The sequence below is a fragment of the Equus quagga genome, chromosome 20, assembly GCF_021613505.1.
Source record: "Equus quagga isolate Etosha38 chromosome 20, UCLA_HA_Equagga_1.0, whole genome shotgun sequence".
Taxonomy (NCBI): domain Eukaryota; kingdom Metazoa; phylum Chordata; class Mammalia; order Perissodactyla; family Equidae; genus Equus; species Equus quagga.
In genome coordinates this window covers 20,553,142-20,559,141 of record NC_060286.1, presented here as the reverse complement: position 1 = coordinate 20,559,141, position 6,000 = coordinate 20,553,142, and positions in this window count along the sequence as shown.

The window sequence follows — 6,000 nt, the reverse complement described above, 5'->3', positions numbered from 1 at the left end:
GAGATTAGCTCAATGATAGAGTGACGATAAATAACAATAATAATAACATTAACAGCTAACACTGAGAATTCGCGCTGTGCCAGGCACTGTGACAAGCATTTAGTCTCCAGTCTCTCATTTCATCCTCATAAAAACCCAGGAAGTTGCTTTTCCAGAGGCTCAGAGAGGTCAGCAGTGAAGGGCAGAAATGGGATTTGACCCTAAGCCTGACTGGAGACGTGAGTTCTTCACCCTACACGGGGAAGGATCTTCATGACTAGCCACTCCATCTCTATTTCTACAAGGGGAAACTTTCTTTCTTTGTTCCCCAGGGAGGAAAACTCATCACCTGGAATCAGTGGCAGAGCCGGGACTGGATTCTAAGTGTCCCGATTCTAAATCCAAAGCTTTTCCTTCCTGCACCACGCTGTCCCCTAGGAACACTCCTTCCTGCTTCCCGTGCCTCCAAGGCCGAGGAAGGCCACAAAGGCAGAGAGGGAACCCAGAGCCAGGAGAGCTGGGGTCTGGATTTGAAACAGAAGTGGGCAGAACCAGGGGTCTACTGAGGCAGGAAAGATCCCAAGAGGCCTGAGATGGAACCACCACAGGAATACAAGAAAGGTGCCAGCAACAGCACAGGCAAAGATGCAAGGAGTGGCAAGGCCCAGGGGCAAGAAGGAGGTGAGTGACCTGATTACTAACAGGAGGAAAAATAGAACCAGCAAATTGGAGGGATGGGTGGCAATGACAAGAAGTGAGGAGCTGGGGCCGCTGCGTTGCATGACCTGCTTGGGCGTACGCGGCACTGACCGAGAGTCACTGGGGTACGCTTGGCTGGCTTCTTGGTTTGGAGTTTATAGTCGGGGAACAAAAAAGATGCCAAGAGCATCTTAGAAGTTTTTTTGGAGCATGAGGTAAATATTTTCCCTTTGTTATTTTCACAAGTAGCTATTATAAATATTTAAAATATTTAACTTGTTTTAATCACGTTTCTTGTCAGAGTTGTTTTTTTTAATGGAAATTTGTGTTGAGACTGGACCACCCGGGAGCTTAAACTTTGGAGGGTTGTATTTTTAATCAAGAAAAAGAAAAATTAAATAATAAAAGAACACGATATGGATGCAGCTACGTTTGTGCATAGAACTGCTCCCTTTCTATACAAGATCAATTTAAAGCTGATATTTAAAAATGTTGGTAAGGAGGGGTACGTGGGATAGAACTTGGTTTATCTTGAATTTACCTCTCATTAGGGCTTGCCAGCATCCTCGGAGCTTTTCCATCTCCATGAGGGTGCTACACCCGCATAGGGAAGTGAATTCTCTACTTCACACCTTTAGGGATGGGTAGACAGGCCTGGAGAGTGACTTCCCACCTCAGCTCAGCAAAGGCATTGCAATCATTCAGGATGCACCAGCAGGCCAGTCTTGCCGCTAAAGTCTTGGCTAATCTTTGCCATATTTCAAGCGGCTGCCTTTGAGACTTGGCTATTTAATGTTGCTGTGAGGGTTGGGGTGGGGGGCGGTGAGGAGGAGGGGTGACGAGTTTCTACAAACCCAGTGCCTCTGCACCCAGAACCTGGTAAGGGGGCAGTGGTCAGAAGGAAACAGAGGGAGAGAAAGATATCAAGTGTAGTAATCAGAATGAAAAATGGAGCTGCGGTTACTTTAAACAAGAGCTAATTCATCACCAGAGCGAGTGGATAAGTAGCTGAGTTTCAGGCGTTCAGTAAGTTCCCCGTTCTGCTCCAAAAATTATTCCACCCCTGTCTGCATGCTCCCATAAATCATCCCTTCTTCACATCAGCTCCGATTACCAATTACTCCTGCCTGGAGCATGCTTTCCCTGCCCAACACCAGCTGATGGGGCCTTGCCTTTTAATTTTACAAACGCCTCTTTTCCCACTTTTCTTTCTTCCCTATCCTCCAGTCTCTAGCCTCCCCCAGCCTTCCAGTTGCTGGCACTGTCCTGTCTCTCTCCATGTCATCTCTTACTTGCACAAAACCCCTCCCCCTCCCCAGGCCCGGGCCAGCCTGGCCATCTGCAGGGGTCCCTCGGGAAGCAGAGGGAAAAGCCGCCTTCGGAAGTAGTGGCCCCAGAAGGCCTGGGGAAGGTGTGAGAAGGTGTATGTCTGATCCCTGAGGAACCTGCCCCCACAGGCCTCCAGCCCAGCTGCTTCGTGGTCTGCAGACTTGGGTGGCGTTTGGGTCGAGGGTTCTGACAACCTGTTGGAAAGGGCTATGGATTGTCCCTAAGAGGAGAGCTTCACATCCCCCTGGCACCTGGCTGGATGACAATGGTCACTGTCAATATTTACCATGATATTTATTGGCTGCTGGCAGCATTTGATGCACGGAGGGAGGGAGTCTCTACCAGGCTCGAAGAAGCCCTGCCTGCCGGGCCAGCTTCTGCTCCTGACACGGAATCGTCAAAGCTGTGTGTCCCGAACGTTTAGTTAGACTCTGCCACTTTCACCATTTTAGCCACATTTCAGTACCACAGGTCCCATATTTTCTTTAAGTCAACTTTAAATTCGTTTACCTTTCGAAACTTGACTTTGTCCTAAGCAAAAATTCATCAACTCACGTCTTTGAAGTGATGGTTATATTTTTGCCAATACCTAGAAAAGTAAATGCTTAGCTCCTACACCAGTGAACTCAGCTTTATGCCAGGCAGCACCGGTCGCGTGCGTTCCACACTTCGGTTAAAGCGTCTCCCTCTCCTGGAGGCTCAGAGATGTGATGCGACCGCTGACGTGGGACCAAGACACGGAAGTCAGAGAAGTCTGGACCTCTGTGAACTTCGCTGCCCGTTCCAGCCCCGTCTCTGGAGACTGGATCAGGAGGTGTGGAGTACAGCCCAGGCCCAGAAGTCTGGGGCTAGACAAGTACCCCTTGGGGTCTCTGACCCTACATGAGAAATGCTGGTCTAGGCTGTACGTCAAACCTCGTTTGCTTTGTGCCCTTGGGAAAATCGCTTATGTCTCCATCTCCTAATGGCGTAAACTGGGACAACCTAGCTGCCCTTCCCACCTCAAGGAGGTCAGAGAAGGTTCAATTTTGACAAGCTAAGTACAGAGATGCATTTTGAAAGGTGCTCCGCTCTGTCCAGGTGGGACGAGGAGGTGTGGTTTGCCTCCTTCAGCAACTGCACGGGGACAAGGATCTAGTCCCGCCCGCTCGTGGGCTTTTGCATGCTGGCCTTGCATCACCACTGGTCATCTGTTTTGACTGGATTTGAAAACTACAGATTGCTGTAGGTTTGAGAACCCCAGAAGTGGATTCCAAGCCAGTTTCATGATGGTCATTTAAATACAATTGTGCATGGGGTCTGGAGATATAAAAAGTCACCCAGAAGCCCAGGCTGGGGATTAGGGTGCTGCAAGCAAAGTACTGAGGGAGCAACATTTAAGGAAGCACTTACTCTCAGGGGCAGACCCTGCTCTTGCATAATCCTGCAGATGAGGGCCTCCTTAAATGCTGGCCCTGGCTGGCCTTCATGCCTCCCCAGGCCTGGCTCTGCAGAAGCCTTAGCGTGGCTGGATCTAAATGCTTGCGAGGTAGGTGAAGTCGAGAGAAAGAACCAAGAGTTAGCTGAACACCCAAAGGGAAGGGCACTATGCCAGGAGTATCCACGTCACTTCCTCTAGTCTCACAGGACCACAGTGGAGCCATCGTTAATGTCATTTTACACCTGAGGATGTCAAGGCTTAGCGAGTTAAGGAAGCTGCCCATAAGAGGAAAGAAAGCAAGGGCCAGCCCCAGTGCCCTAGTGGTTAAGTTTGGCACGCTCTGCTTCGGCAGCCCAGGTTCAGTTCTTGGGTGCAGACCTACACAGCTCTGTTAGCAGCCATGCTGTGTGGCAGCCCACATAGTAAAAAATAGAGGAAGATTGGCACAGATGTTAGCTCAGGGTGAATCTTCCTCAGGGGAAAAAAAAAAAGAAAGGAAGGAACTGGTAGATCTGGAATTTGAACTCAGGACTACCAATGTTCTTTTGGCTTCAATATTGACTTTTCTTTTTCTTGCTGAGTTTAGTTAAAATAGAATTGATTCCACCTCACCAATGAAGCCAATGAGACCCAGAGTTGTCATGTTTTCTTTTTTTTTTTTTTCCTGAGGAAGACTGGCCCTGAGCTAACATCTGTGCCAATCTTCCTCCACTTTATATGTGGGTCGCTGCCACAGTGTGGCTGACGAGTGGTGTGGGTCCACGCCCAAGATCTGAATCTACAAACCCGGGCTGCCGAAGCAAAGCATGCCCATCTAAACCACTACATCATGTTTTCTATGCATCTAATAATTTATCCTTTGAAAATCACTCATGGCCAAAAAGGATCTTAGATGACTCACGTTCATTTAGAGCTCTCACCCACACATCAAACATGACTGAGTAGGTATAGAGTCAGACACAGCAGAGAATTGCAAAGCTTCTTTTTGGGGATCTTAGAAACCAGTGGAGAGACAAAATTAGCTAGTGGTAAGAAATGAGACCGAGGTAAGTAAAGAAAGGAGTGTCTCATATATAATCAAGGGGAGAGAGACTTATACCAGGAAACTTAAGCAAAAGATGGTTGTCAAAACCTCAGAGAATTTAGCCCTGAGCTTCCCTGGTAGATATATTAGCTGCTATTAACCAATAAAAAGCAGTCCTGCTAATCAGATGAGAGAAGCTTTCTCTGCACTAAACTGTAAGTATAATTCACTGCTGAGCATCTTTACACAGGGGCACTGACAGCAGCAGAGCCAAGAATAATAATATAGAAGTAATAATAACAATAATGGCTACCATTTATTGAGCAGGCACTTTCAAATGTTACTTGATCTAATCCTTACAGCTCTTCCACGATGCAAGGATTATTATGACCCTGCCTTTTCAGAGTGAGAAACTGAGACATCAAGCAATGTGACCACCATCCTACAGTCAGAAGTGGCAGATCTGGGGCCAGCACGGTGGTGCAGTGGTTAAGCGCACGTGTTCCGCTTCGGCGGCCCGGGGTTCACCAGTTCGGATCTCGGGTGCGGACATGGCACCACTTGGTGAGCCATGCTGTGGTAGGCGTCCCACGTATAAAGTAGAGGAAGATGGGCACGGATGTTAGCTCAGGGCCAGTCTTCCTCAGCAAAAAGAGGAGGATTGGCAGCAGATGTTAGCTCAAGGCTAATCTTCCTCAAGAAAAAAAAAAGGAAGAAGTGGCAGATCTGATTGAGAGCAGATTTTTCCAAAGTAGCCTGTATCCCTTGGCGGCTCCATCTTTAAGACCAAAGCTGCCGGCCACAGGATGACAATCACCTCTTACTGCTGAAGGGATATTTTAAGTAAGTGACACAGACATTCAGGTTAATTGACTATTTTGCCCCCTGCCCTTTCACTCCATCATCAACCTGGTTGATCCCAGGCTGAATTTCCTAATGCCTCCTCTTTGATTAAAGTCCTCTCTTGCCGCATGTATGGGATCCGTACAGAGCTCCAGCAAGGGAGAAGGGACTCAGCAGGCAGAGACACCGAGTCTGTGGGTGCCGAGGAGCGTCCGCATGGCTGGGTGAGACTTGAGTGAGGCTGTCTAGAGTGGCGGCTCTCAAAGTGTGGTCCAGCAGCCACACCTGGAAACATTATCTACTAAGTAATGATCTAATAATTACCAAATAAGGTAATTCTCCATCTCAGAACTACTGAATTAGAAACCCAAAATGAGCCCAGCAATTTGAGGTTTAACCAACCCCGCAGGTGATTCCGATGCAGGCCGAAGCTGGAGAACGACTGGTTTAAGTCTGTAGCTTTCATCTGTGGCCGCACACTGACATCACCTGGGAAGCTTCGCGACCCTCCCTCTGCGCCGTCCCCCATGCCTGGGTCTCCCACAGAGATTCTGCGTGAATGGCCCTGGGACATGGCCTTGGCATCACGATTTTGTTCAGGTCCCCAGAAGATTCCAGAGTGCAGCCAAGGTTGAGAAGCCCTGACTTAGAGTGAGAGGACTCTAGACTTCACTCTGGCTCGGTGCCCCTGAATGACGGGGTGGGT